The sequence below is a fragment of the Leuciscus leuciscus genome, assembly GCF_965113295.1.
Source record: "Leuciscus leuciscus genome assembly, chromosome: 7".
NCBI classification, from domain to species: Eukaryota; Metazoa; Chordata; class Actinopteri; order Cypriniformes; family Leuciscidae; genus Leuciscus; species Leuciscus leuciscus.
The window spans coordinates 45,317,011-45,332,499 of NC_138731.1; the positions used below are offsets into that span (position 1 = coordinate 45,317,011).

Below are 15,489 nucleotides of genomic sequence, written 5' to 3' on the forward strand. Positions count from 1 at the left end.
ACAATTCCTTGATATTGGGCCGTGTTAGTTACATTAGGCAGCGCTATATCTCCATAACCTCACAGATACTGTACATTAGTAATAAAGCTGTGGTTTACATGACAACATCTCTAAGAAACTAAACAAGGTAAACACTGTAAATCCCTCTAGTAAGGACTTTGTAGGTCATGGAAACAGAAGTAAAAGTGTCTCTAAGTCATGTGACAACATGCTCTCCACTCGACCGCTTTGTGTCAGAGTCTCTCTCTCTCTCTCTCTCGCTCTCTCTCTCTCTCTCTCTCTCTCTCTCTCTCTCTCTCTCTCTCTCTCTCTCTCTCTCTCTCTCTCTCTCTCTCTCTCTCTCTCTCTCTCTCTCTCTCTCTCTCTCTCTCTCTCTCTCTCTCTCTCTCTCTCTCTCTCTCTCTCTCTATGAACGGAAGAGAAAAAATTAAAAAAATTAAATAAATAATAAAAATAAATTACATAAATTAAATACATAATCAAATAAATAAATAAAATTAAACAAATAAGTAAAAAAACTAAATTAAATAAAAATGTAATTAAATAAATGATTAAATAAATACATAATCAAATTATGAATAGATAAAATAATAAAACTAATTAAATAAAAACTAAATAAAATTAAATAAAAATTCATAAAAAATAATAAAAAAATAAAATTTGTAATTAAATAAATACATAATTTAAAATAACTACATAAATAATTACAATGATATAAAAATTTAATAAAAAAATAATTAAAACACTTAAATTAAACAAATAAATACATACATTAAAATGGACACACAGTGATGAGTGTATTCGTTTGGTCGGCTCATGTAAGACCCGGCAGAGTTATTACAGTATTAGCTCATGTTCCTGAGAGTGTTTGAGGACAGGACAACATAACCCAATAATGTGCTTCCAAAGAATCATATACAAAGAGCCATTCATGACCGAACCACTAATCGTCCTAAAGAGACTGAGAAGAAACATAAAGGTGCATGAATGCTTTAATCCAGTGAGAATAATACAAGCAGAAGCAATTCATCTAGTGAACCCAACACTAGAGTTCTGTCAGGTTCTAGAATAGTTCACAAACGTTTGAGTAAAACACCTGGAGACTCAATGAGGACCCTGTGTCCTTCTGTACAGATATCTGTGTCAACACAGCTGCTCACACACACACACACACACACACACACACACACACACACACACACACACACACACACACACACACACACACACACACACACACTCAGGAGAACTCAGGATAGAGACTCGATTAAACCAACAGAGAGACTGGACAAACACAGATGTGGAGCGCTTCAGATCAAGTCCATTTTATTTATTTTTTGCAACCACTCAGTGAAATTAAATCTACAATATGAGACTTTGATGTGACTTGGAGTTTATCAAACAATATGTTAATAAGCATGCACAAATGTTGCTCATTGAAACCAGAAGTCGACTGTGTGCACTTGATTACATCAGTTGAAATACAATGTGCATCTGAGTAGATCTGAAGCCGTTCATCAGTTCACTTACACTGGATCTTAAAGTCCACACTACATGTTTAATAACCACTACCAAGTTTGTAATTAAGTAAGCGTTCAATCGTCCAATAGCAGCCTTCAAATTAGTGATCAGAAGTTGTTGAAATGCTGTGATTTATCCTGTTTAATCATGAAATATAAGAAGTATTAAGTATTGGTAATATGCATGTTTAAATGTAAATAACATTCAGAAACTGTATTTGACAGTAAACACTTGTACAAAAAACATTAGAAATTACATTTTATTTATTTTTATTTGTCATGCACATGGCGGATGACATTGAAAATCATAACTTGTTCACTCTCTTAAAATGTAATTGAAGTTTGTCAAGTAAAACATGAGCTTATTGATGCAATTCATTGATCCAGCGTTTACTCCGGGTCGGAGGTTTCCGTAAATATCTCCTGGATGCACAGAGTAGCGCTTCAGCTTTAATGCGGCAACGGAAACACATATTTGTTTGTAGTTTTGTACACTCTCAGGAAAAAAAAGGTACAAAAGATGTCACTGTGGCGGTACCTTTACAAAAGGTACACTTTTGTACCTAAAGAGTGCATATAAGTCCCTCTAAGGTACATATTGTACATATTAGTACCTAAATGATACATATTAGAAGGGTACTGTCCCAGTGACAGCTTTTGTACCATTTTTCTGAGAGTGTATTTGCAACATAAAGGGGAATTATTTTTTTTTTTTTTTTTTTTTAGTACTGTGTGTAACCGGACCCTGCGCTGGGTTTTCTGGAAGTTTAGTTCATGCTCACAAAGCCACTTCTAAATGAGAATAAAACAAGCAGAAGTGATTTCTGTTTTAAAGTCTCGCACAGACACTGGCTTGATCTGGAGTCAGAGTCACATCAGATGAGGAAACTCCTCACAATCCTGGCGATCTCCACACCGTATAACCACACATTACTGAGTCTACAGGACTAAACCACAAGCTGTTCCTGAACTTAAGCTATTTATGACCACCATAAACCAACAAGATGTCTAATTTGAAAAGTGTTAGTTTGGGATTGCTCTGGATTTCGGGTCAGAGACGGGAAGGTTTAGGGTTAACGGCTGAAACCACTGCGCAAAACAAACTCTCCGGGGTGCGAGTGAACACCGTGAACACTGACCGCTAATGAAGAACAAATGCTTCCAGAAGCTCTTCCAGTGTAGAGTAACAACCTGCGAGCTCAGAGGTGTGTGTGTACAAGCGGGAGAAAACCGTAACTAACTTCGGTTCGGGTTCAGATTCACAGATTTATATTCTCTCAAGAATGCAGTTTTTCATGGTAAAACTTTACCTTAAAGATCATGTTTTTAGGTATTATTTATGTGTATTCTCAGTGCATAAAGGATAGTGAAGACGCAGTGATATTGAGTTTTTACTTTCAGGGATAGAAATATTTCATAGTAAAATGTTTGTAAATATTTATGAGCATTCTCACTGAAGGAACTGGATAAACAATACTTCCTAAATAACTTAATGCAGTTATAGTTACATTCATGCATGCATTTTTTTTATTTTGATTTTTTTATATTATTAGCAGAAAAGTCTATTTTCATGGCAAACTCAGAGTAATAACAATAAAACTTCATTAAATGAAGAAATAATTTAACAATATTTTCTGACAACAATCTAAAAACAACAACAACTATATGTGACCCTGCACCACAAAACCAGTCACATGGGTCAGTTTTTTTAAATTGAGATTTATATATCATCTGAAAGCTGATTTGAAACTATATGAAGATCTGGAATCTGAGGGTGCAAAAAAAATTGAGAAACATTGAGAAAATCTCCTTTAAAGTTGTGCATTTATGTTGGTGATTGTGCAGCATTCACTCACAAAAATACACATTTTACATATTTACGGTAGGAAATTTACAAAATATCTTCATGAAACATGATCTTTACTTAATATCCTAATGATTTGTGGCATAAAAGAAAAATTGATCATTTTGACCCATACAATGTGTTGTTGGATATTGCCACAGATAAACCCGTGCGACTCATGTGACTGGTGGCGTGATCCAGGGTCACATATAAGCCCTTTCAGTTTAATATTTGATCTAAACAAAAAAATTCACTGAGTGGTTGCATAAAAATAAATAAATTTTGTAATATTTTTGTAATTTTTAGTAAGCAATTGAGACCCTCTGAGGGAAAATCTGAGGATCTGCAGATTATGGACATCAAAGCTTGAAATGAAGAGAAAAAGCAGATCTTTAACACAGGATGGCGACGATCTTAACTCGTCCTCCTCATCCGGCCGCGGGTATGAGGGAAACTCGCATCACGTTCATCGCTATGGTAACAGCAGCTGCCGAAGGGTTAAACGGCCTTGACCTCAGCGTTTGCAGAGCTCATTAAGATGCAGATCAGAGACTGCATGCGGACACACAGAGACACGTCCCACCTCATAAATCCAGCAGAAACCCCACGTCAGCTCCGACACACACTGATCAGCTCGCTTCAGGAGACAGTGTGTCATTACTGACCAACAGGGGGGACAGACAGCGACACACACACTTACTGCGGACCAGGGTTTGATGTCTCTGTAGGGCCCTGGGAAATACCTTTTACCAAATTACATTTAGATTTTTTCCAAATTCCAATTTTTTCTGTTTTATTTTTTTTTATTATTTTTTTTACTCTACTTAAATGGTTCAATTAAATTGTAGTAATCACAAAGCATGTCTAATTAATTTAAATCATGAAACTTGTACAATTTAACAACAGTTTATTCAAAGTTTAACAAAAAATAAATTCTTAATACGAAATATGTTTTCTGGGTTCCATTTTAATGGTTTAATTACATTTTAATAATCAAAAAGAATGTCTGATTAATCGAATTCATAAAAATACAAAAATTATTCATTTAATTTTTTTTGGGGCATTACATTTTTTCTGGCAATAAAATGAAGGAATATATATATATATATATACGCATACATACAGCACAACTGTTTTCAACATTGATAATAATCATAAATGTGTCTTGATCATCAAATCCTCATATTAGAATGATTTGTGAAGGATCATGTGACACTGAAGACTGGAGTAATGATGCTGAAAATTCAGCTTTGATCACAGGAATAAATTACACTTTACTATATATTCTATTATATTAAATTGTAATAATATTTCAACATTTTTACTGTATTTTTGACAAAAACATTTTTTTTTAAATCTGAATTATTCCAAACTTTTGACCAGTAGTGTATGTGTTCAACTGAGTTTTATCCAACAAATGTGAAGGGGTCATGAAGATGTACGTCACAGGAGGACAGAAAGCACTTTAAAAACTTTTAGCACTGATCCACTTTTTCCTTCTGATCTTCCGACAGTGCCGAGGCCAAATGTGTGTCTGTGTTTCATCTTTTCCGTTAACTAAGATGCCATTGAAAACAGAGGTACCACTAACCCGCCTGGTTTATGTCATAAGAAGGAAGTCTAGCTGAGCCTGAACTTCCCCGAGACTCTCCTAATCTGATACTGGGTTGATGACCTAATCTGGAGAAGTGCAGAGGGTGTGAGTGGGAAACGTCAGAGCTTGTCCTGCATGTTTGCGTCTCCACAGGAGTGTGTGTCGCCCAGATCAACCCAAATGACTCAGACGACTGTCGTAACTGGTGCTTTGTTTGACAACACAAGATACACACACGACCAGTTAAATGCTTGGACACACACGGCTGAACTTATGTCGCTCAAGGTCTTAGAAAACTAAAGATATAAAAGGCTTGAATGATGCAATTAGTCTTTTGAATATTACAATTTTCACAGAACGTTCTGACAAGGTGCTCTCACAGTTATGAATGTTAATAGAATGTTAAAAGTTATAATATTTTCAAAACATAAATACAGAAATGTTATTAATACATTGTTCATGGAATATTCTTTTCTGGAACATTTTAGTTGGAAGCTCATCTAAGATTTTTTAAATGTTCAAAGAACATTCCAAAGTAAGATTCTTATAATGTTTGTGCAATGATAAAAATTGAATGTTTCTTTAACTTTCGCATTACCAAGAATTTTGTTTTTAATGTTCCGGATAAATTAAGAAATAACATTTCATAACTTAATATGAAGACTACCAAAATGTTCTTATGTTTTTAATACGCTTTAAGACAAACCATGTGTAAATTCATAAGTCGACACCATGTCTCAAGAAAAGAAGAGGGCCGAGCACTGAGCCTTGAGGCACTCCTGTGATTAGTGTCTCAAAAACACGCTCTGACGTCACAAACTACCTTGTAACCAATCAGATCAACGTGTGATCGTCAACCAGTAGATCTCTGAGCTGAGTGAGTGAGTGGAGGCGGGGCTCATTTGCATATTCATAGAACCGCGTATACTAAATGAGGCAAGGGTGTCGAGTTACACTCAAGCTAATTTAAGGCATGAAGATATTATTTTCTAAGGAAAAATCGTTTAAATGTGTTATTTTGGTGATCAAAGATGAGTTTTAAGGGATACAATTATTGACTATTGACTAAAATTACTTGCACAGACACGAAATAAAACTAGTGTAAAAAGCTTTTATCTCTGTTTCTCAAACCATTGTCAGGGTAAAACTTATTTTCAGTTGTGCAACAGACTGCGATCCAAAAAACGAACAACCAAAAACATAATTTCACAGATCTTTTGACTGTGAAATAGATGAAGAAATGGCAAAATCTCCTTGGATGATTCAAAAGACAAGTCTTTAGTTTCAGGCTTTAAATTTCTCATGTATTTCATATTTTAATCTTAGGCAACCTACAATAAACGTTTTCTGTTTTGTAAATTTTACACAACCTTGCTGTTGATTTTGGGTGAAATGCATGGAAACCAATCAAATTGATCCCAACACAATTGATGCAACTAAAATTTGGTTTAAACCTTCCCAAAAATTTGCATGCAGATTCATGACTCTAATTGAGAAAAAGCCACCAAATGTCAAGCCGAAATAAAGAGTTTAACCAGTGTTTCAAGCGGTTTTAAAATCAAGTGTGGGTCAAATTATCCTTCAACACAACAGGAGGAAACAGTCAAGTCAAGTCAAGTTTATTTGTATAGCGCTTTTCACAATACAGATTGCATCAAAGCAGCTTCACAGTATTAAATTTAAATAATACAACAAAGTTTGTTTCAAGAGGAATTTATTGATTGATAAAATTAAATTAAATATCCCCAAAATATCCCCAACTGAGCAAGCCAAAGGCAACAGTGGCAAGGAACCGAAAAACTCCATCAAGTGACCTAATGGTGAAGCCAAAGACAAAATGTTGATAAAAAAAAAAAAGCTCTTGGACATGTTATGCATCAACAATAAAGTACAAGCACTTCTCAGTCGTACTACTGTGAAGCTGCTTTGAAACAGTCTGTATTGTGAGTAAAGCGATGTATAAATAAATGTGACTTGACTCCAATGGTCATGCACAACCTCTTCAGTGTGTATACAATGACCACAACCTCTAATACATAAATAAAAGCTACATAAATTAGGGATGCACGATATACCGGCCACCATATTATCGGCATCGACCGATATATGTTCATTTTTTATGTTATCGGCTGATAAGAAAATTTGGCCGATATTTTAAAGCCGATAAATAATGTATCATTTCCTTCAGCTGAGACTCTTCAGAAGCGCACGGTTCATCATGATGGTTTTGAATTGATTAAAATATGATTGGAATCACTTTGAAAGTGTGTTTGGGACGTGGCTTTTAATGGTGAGACTTTTTGTTATCAGACTCTCAAAAAATATATAAAAATTTGGATTTAGATTTATCAGCCAATATATCGGTTATCGGCTTTCAAATATAAAAAATGATCGGTTATTGGTATCGGCCAAAATTTTTATATCGGTGCATCCCTAACATAAATTACATTTTGTTATGCCATCTAAAATCAATTGAGTTTGAAATATCATCCCCAAATCTACACCATTTACACCCTGCGACAAAACAAGCGTCCAGGAAAAGATCCTCTTTAAACCTCTCCAAACCCAGAGAGCATTTGTCTCGGCTTATGAGGGAATCTCCAGAAAGACCAGCAAAGGCCAAAGGATACTGACTCGTGGGACCGCGACTTCAAAGCCTGTCCTAATTTATAGCGCCTGAGACACAGCAGGTTATATTTCTCCAACTTGAGGGAGGAGGTTAGGAACGTCTAACTGCACTTATCTAAGAGAAAGAAAGTTTGCATAGTGCCTGAACTTTCAAAGTGAAAGGCAATAAAGCACTTAAACACACCAGGAATCCAATGCAAACTGGTCGTCACAAATTTAAGATTTATGCATTCGAATTTAATTGAAATTTCTATGCATGTCAGTCATGCATGAATTAATCAGGTTTCTGCACTCAATAATACACTGGGTAGTTTATTATTAACTATTTGCATCTATTACATTTGATCAAAACACATTTATTCAAATGACTCAGTGTCAGCATACATTTGTTCAGTTAAAAAGTATGACAATTATTAAAATACAGGAAGCTGTGGAACAAGCAATACTCATATATGAGACTGAAACCAACTGGATTTACTTATGATACTGTATACAGAACTGGTTATTGTGGATTTAAAACATTATCAGTTTATTAGTTTCATTTACGCATGACATGCATAATATATTTATGCATGAAATAAACATCACATTAGTTTATTATTCCATGTTAAAACTGTGTAATCCAAATTTAAGCCTAAATACGTTTTAGATTTTAACTTTAAATTTCATGATGTTTTGCATGATGTCATTTTCTACAATAACTAAATTATTTTGTTTTGTGCTTTGTTATTGTTTAAGAGAAGCTTTAATAAAAGGTGCCCATTTAAAGTGTCAAAATGAATTTCTGAGGTCAAGATTTTAAGAATATTCCTGGTGTAAAAAGTGTGACAACTAGCCCCGATCTCCACTATATGAATGCTTAAACTTGTGTGAGACTAGACTATCTGACACAGATAAGAGTGGCGATACTGAGGAAACTCGTGAGATGATTCCCATGGGAATCAAAGAGTAAACGGTGAAAAGCTCAGCTTCTTTCCTCCTTCACAGTCCTGCCAAGAAAAGACCAGCAGCCAAAGAAAACAACAGACACCGAGACCCGTCTTTACTTCGGCTGTCATGTTCCTCAAACACAACAACAGACACCGAGACCCGTCTTTACTTCTGCTGTCATGTTCCTCAAAGACAACAACAGACACCGAGACCCGTCTTTACTTCTGCTGTCATGTTCCTCAAAGACAACAACAGACACCGAGACCCGTCTTTACTTCTGCTGTCATGTTCCTCAAAGACAACAACAGACACCGAGACCCGTCTTTACTTCTGCTGTCATGTTCCTCAAAGACACCGAGACCAGTCTTTACTTCTGCTGTCATGTTCCTCAAAGACAACAACAGACACCGAGACCCGTCTTTACTTCTGCTGTCATGTTCCTCAAAGACAACAACAGACACCGAGACCCGTCTTTACTTCTGCTGTCATGTTCCTCAAAGACAACAACAGACACCGAGACCCGTCTTTACTTCTGCTGTCATGTTCCTCAAAGACAACAACAGACACCGAGACCCGTCTTTACTTCTGCTGTCATGTTCCTCAAAGACAACACAACAGACACCGAGACCCGTCTTTACTTCTGCTGTCATGTTCCTCAAAGACAACAACAGACACCGAGACCCGTCTTTACTTCTGCCGTCATGTTCCTCAAAGACAACAACAGACACTGAGACCCGTCTTTACTTCTGCTGTCATGTTCCTCAAACACAACACAACAGACACCGAGACCCGTCTTTACTTCTGCTGTCATGTTCCTCAAAGACAACAACAGACACCGAGACCCGTCTTTACTTCTGCCGTCATGTTCCTCAAAGACAACAACAGACACTGAGTCCCGTCTTTACTTCTGCCGTCATGTTCCTCAAAGACAACAACAGACACCGAGACCCGTCTTTACTTCTGCCGTCATGTTCCTCAAAGACAACAACAGACACCGAGACCCGTCTTTACTTCTGCTGTCATGTTCCTCAAAGACAACAACAGACACCGAGACCCGTCTTTACTTCTGCCGTCATGTTCCTCAAACACAACACAACAGACACCGAGACCCGTCTTTACTTCTGCTGTCATGTTCCTCAAAGACAACAACAGACACCGAGACCCGTCTTTACTTCTGCTGTCATGTTCCTCAAAGACAACAACAGACACCGAGACCCGTCTTTACTTCTGCTGTCATGTTCCTCAAACACAACACAACAGACACCGAGACCCGTCTTTACTTCTGCCGTCATGTTCCTCAAAGACAACAACAGACACCGAGACCCGTCTTTACTTCTGCCGTCATGTTCCTCAAAGACAACAACAGACACCGAGACCCGTCTTTACTTCTGCCGTCATGTTCCTCAAAGACAACAACAGACACCGAGACCCGTCTTTACTTCTGCCGTCATGTTCCTCAAAGACAACAACAGACACCGAGACCCGTCTTTACTTCTGCCGTCATGTTCCTCAAAGACAACAACAGACACCGAGACCCGTCTTTACTTCTGCCGTCATGTTCCTCAAAGACAACAACAGACACCGAGACCCGTCTTTACTTCTGCTGTCATTTTCCTCAAAGACAACAACAGACACCGAGACCCGTCTTTACTTCTGCCGTCATGTTCCTCAAAGACAACAACAGACACCGAGACCCGTCTTTACTTCTGCCGTCATGTTCCTCAAAGACAACAACAGACACCGAGACCCGTCTTTACTTCTGCCGTCATGTTCCTCAAAGACAACAACAGACACCGAGACCCGTCTTTACTTCTGCCGTCATGTTCCTCAAAGACAACAACAGACACCGAGACCCGTCTTTACTTCTGCCGTCATGTTCCTCAAAGACAACAACAGACACCGAGACCCGTCTTTACTTCTGCCGTCATGTTCCTCAAAGACAACAACAGACACCGAGACCCGTCTTTACTTCTGCCGTCATGTTCCTCAAAGACAACAACAGACACCGAGACCCGTCTTTACTTCTGCCGTCATGTTCCTCAAAGACAACAACAGACACCGAGACCCGTCTTTACTTCTGCCGTCATGTTCCTCAAAGACAACAACAGACACCGAGACCCGTCTTTACTTCTGCTGTCATTTTCCTCAAAGACAACAACAGACATCGAGACCCGTCTTTACTTCTGCCGTCATGTTCCTCAAAGACAACAACAGACACCGAGACCCGTCTTTACTTCTGCTGTCATGTTCCTCAAAGACAACAACAGACACCGAGACCCGTCTTTACTTCTGCCGTCATGTTCCTCAAAGACAACAACAGACACCGAGACCCGTCTTTACTTCTGCTGTCATTTTCCTCAAAGACAACAACAGACATCGAGACCCGTCTTTACTTCTGCCGTCATGTTCCTCAAAGACAACAACAGACACCGAGACCCGTCTTTACTTCTGCTGTCATGTTCCTCAAAGACAACAACAGACACCGAGACCCGTCTTTACTTCTGCTGTCATGTTCCTCAAAGACAACAACAGACACCGAGACCCGTCTTTACTTCTGCTGTCATGTTCCTCAAAGACTATAAAATGGATTTTTGCATTTCAGTATTCAGACTATTTTCTACCTTCTGTGAAATCACCATGACACACAACCTGAACCTCAAGCCGCTTATTGCGTTTAATAAATAAACAGTTAAAACTACAAAATCCAGTAAAAATGTCCATCTAAAAGTTCAAGTTTTAAAGTAATCCTGTGTTAGTGAATTAAATGCATGACTAAAACCTCATGGTATTATTCTCAAAACTTTAACTCTGTTAAAACACTAAGAATCGTGAATATTTTAACCATAAATACCCAGCAATTTCAGTCTATGATGGGAAACTTGTTTCAAAAGGGCTTCCTTAAAAACATTGTGGTTCAGAACGCAATTCTCATAAAATATTCTGGGAACAAAGTTGTTTCACATGCATTGTGCCATTATGTGTTTTCCTGGAGATCTGGGCTTGTTGTCACATGATCACAGTCATTTTGAGTTTGGTTGAATCTGTATTGTATGATCCATAACTGTTTTGTACTTTATAATAGTTTTACTGTTTACACTTCGTTGAAGATCCAACAATGTGCTGTTTAATGTTATGCTCCCATTGTGACAACATGCCCCGGTCTCCTTCAGTATTCATTGATCACACTTCCTATGTCACGCTGACCTCTGCTGGTCAACAGCTGAACAACACACACTCACACTCACTGAACAACACACACACACTAAACACCTGTCCGGGCACAAACTCAATCTGAAGGCTTCATCATATTTATGGAAAATAACATTCAGCTGCAGGGTTACAGAAGTTCGGTTACTTACAGGGATTCTTGGTCGTCAGGTATTGATTATCCTCAGGTGTTGATTTGATTGTCCTCAGGTATTGATTACCTTTAGTTATAATTCTCCTCGGATATAGATTGTAATCAGGTATCGATCGATGATGTCTTGTGATGATGATGGGCTAGTTTTGTGTTACACTAAATCAATAATGTATAAAATAAAAATAGCCTACATATCACGGTATTCCACGTTAAAGAAAGAAATGATAAGGAGCAAAGAGAACGGGATTGATGTCGATGTTTGGTGTCCTCAGGTAGCAGTTACCTGACGTTATCACGTGACGCTGCTGATCTGCGCGCAAAGCCTTGTGCTTTTTGTTCGACTTGAACCGGCATGACTTGAATGACATCAAAGTACCGCGAGAGCAATTCAAAAGCATAAGGAGCCGTCTAGGCCTACTCTCCATTCGCTCTCGCGGTACTTTATGTCACATAAACCGATCGGTCTGTACAGCGCCGGTTCAAGTCGATTATGGAAGCTTGTTTCCGCCACAGAATAAAAAATTTAAAAAGGTAATTACGAATTTTTATTTCACAATTCTGACTTTTTTTCTCACAATTGCGAGTTTACATCTCATAATTCTGACTTTTATCTCAGAATTGCGTGATATAAAATTGCAGTTGCGAGTTATATTAAAATCAGAATTGTGAAATATAGGCTAAACTCGCAATTAGGATTTTTGAAGTCGCAATTGGGAGATAAAAAGTCCGAATTGTATGATATAAAGTCGCAATTGCGTGTTATAAAGTCAGATTTATGAGATAACTTACAGTTCTGAGAAAAAAAGTATTTTTTCGTTAGAATTGGACTTTATAAAAGGGACTTCTATTAAACTTTATAGAAAAGATGTCAGAATTGCGAGATATAAACTCGCAATTGTGAGATAAAAGTATTATCTTTAAAAAAATGTATTCTGTGGCGGAGGAAACAAGCTTCCATAGTTTAGTGGGCTCACACTGAACTGCATTAAAACATAATACCATTTTCATTTAGTTCCTTCTGGAATTTCCCTAAATATCCGTTGAAAAGCCTTTTGTTTACTTTGCAGCATAAATAGCTCTTACATTTTTCTCTTGTTTTTAAACACAAACTTAATTTTGATCTTTTTTTTCAAAAAAGAGTGCTTGATATCTAAGTAATTTTGTTGGTCGTCAAACACAACCCCCCTAGCTTCGATGCTGTCCTGGTTGGTGTAAGTGTTGTGGACCCCAGGCGTACAGTGATGTTTTGGTCAACTGATGGACCTTCAGGAATTACAAGGAGATGTAGATGATGCTCCTTCATCCAGGCAGAAATGTCTGAAAGGCAGGCAGAAATACGAGCTAAGACAGTGCGATCATTAGGTTGAAAAGACAGATAGTGCTGCATGTCATCTGGAGAAGCCGTTTGCCTTGTGAAGTTGTGTAAATGGAGAGAAGAAGAGGGCCGAGCACTGAACCTTGAGGCACTCCTGTGATTAGCTGATGTGACTCAGATGAAACCTTGAAAGATCTGCCTGTGAGACTGAAGCCACTGAAGTATCGTGCCTGTGATGTCCAAGACAGAAAGGGTGGACAGGATGATCTGCTGGTTTACAGTGTCAAAGACAGCCAACGAGTCTAGTTGAATGAGAGAGATGACCTTGAGTTTGCTCTCGCCAGCAGTTTCAGAAACGGTCAAGCCACACTGGTTTTCATCAAGTAGCTTTATCTGTGATAGAAAGGTAGAGAGCTCTTTCAAGATTTTTTTTATTTAATTTAATTGCAAATAACATTCAGTTAAAGTCCCCCTGTGGTGAAAATCAAGTTTTTAATGTTGTTTATATGTCTATGTGGTGTTTTTAATATGCTTTAAGACAAACCATGTGTAAGTTCATAAGTCGACAGCATTGCTGAGTATTTCCTCCTTAAAACTGCAGTGAACCAAAGACAGTCTCAAACACACGCTTTGAAATCGCTGGTGTTTCTGACGTCACAAACTACCTTGTAACCAATCAGATCAACGTGTGATCGTCAACCAGTGGATCTCTGAGCTGAGTGAGTGAGTGGAGGCGGGGCTCATTTGCATATTCATAGAACCGCGCATACTAAATGAGGCAAGGGTGTCGAGTTACATTCAAGATATTTAAGGTATGAAGATATTATTTTCTAAGGATAAATCGTTTAAGTATGTTATTTTGGTGATCAAATGTGAGTTTTAAGGGATAAAATGATTGACTACAGGGGGACTTTAAGAAGAGGAAGCAGAAACGAGCGATAGAAGCATTGCTGACGCACATGTAAAATAACATGATTCAACAGCATATAAATCAAAACTGTGTAACGTTACTGGATGAAATTTTGAACCCATGAAGAGGAAACGACTGTGAAGCTTTGAGGGACTCGATCGACTCCATCTGTGTTTGATCATCGCTCTGAATCCCATCCGGACACAGTCTTTGACAAAAACAGGATTTTCTCAGCTTTTTGTTCAAAATGTTGCTTTTTTTAATGAAACTTAACCACATTTAAATGTTGATTTAAAAAAAAAAGAATGCATAAAGTTGGAATAAAATGCAACTCTAAAAAATGTTTGGTTTGTTTTAACCCAATTTATATGGACAAACCCAAACGTTGGGTTAAAAAAATTAATTAAAAAAATGTAACCGAACGGCTGGGTTTGCCCATATTTGACCCAAAGTTGGGTTGAAACAACCCAGCAGTTTTTGTTTAAACGCAGAGGCTCTGTTCTTTTGATACATTGCATGTTTGCATTGCTAGCGGGCAAAGAGTTGAGTATATTCTTTTCAAGAAAATAATTTTTATAAGTCACCTTTATTTCTATAGCTTCTTATACAATATAGATAGTTTCAAAGCAGCTTCACAGTGATAAACAGGAAAATAACAGAATCAATGATGCAAACTTCATCAAATATGTGACTAATTACAAATCTGCAGTAAAGCAGCTCTGAAAAAAGATAGTGTTATTACTCAGAATCAGATAAAGTAATAAAGTACTAGAAGTATGCTGTACTATACTTATATAGCATAGAGCAGTGTGTTGTGCAGCACGGCTCCCCCGTGGCTCCTCGTGTTTCTGGGACTCTCCAGAGACTTCATTAAAAGGTTGTGCATGGAGGGCAAAGTCGATTTACTCTCGTCAGAAGCTTTCTAGTGTCCCGAGCCCCTTTCTGCAGATCTCAAAATATCAACACAGTTAGCTTTATGGTCAGAGACGTTTGAGAGTTTCTGCCCAATTAAAATCGGCATTAAACAGAAGTTGCAATGTTCTTTTCTTCCTCTATTGTGTCATATATCTATGGAAGCTTGTTTCCGCCACAGAGTGAAAAATAAAAAAGGTAATTGCGACTTTTTAATCTCACAATTCTGTCCTTTTTTCTCACAGTTGCGAGTTTACATCTCACAATTCTGACTTTTATCTCAGAATTATGAGATATAAACTCGCAATTGCGAGAAATATACTTGAAATTCTGACTTTTTTTCTCAGAATTGCATGTTATATCTCACAATTCTGACTTTATAATACGCAATTGTGAGATATAAAGTCAGAATCGCATGATATAAAGTCGCAATTGCGTTCTAAAGTCAGAATTGTGAGATATAAAGTCGTAATTGC

General features: G+C 37.6%; 1 long non-coding RNA gene across 1 annotated transcript in view; it reads left to right on the forward strand.

The window, feature by feature from the left end:
- The first annotated feature begins 15,476 nt into the window (after nt 1–15,476).
- Nucleotides 15,477–15,489, forward strand: part of LOC309502452 — a 143,089-nt gene continuing 143,076 nt past the window's right edge. The window contains exon 1 of the long non-coding RNA XR_014207294.1: nt 15,477–15,489. This exon is cut by the window's right edge and continues 94 nt beyond it. This is a non-coding gene — a long non-coding RNA (uncharacterized lncRNA).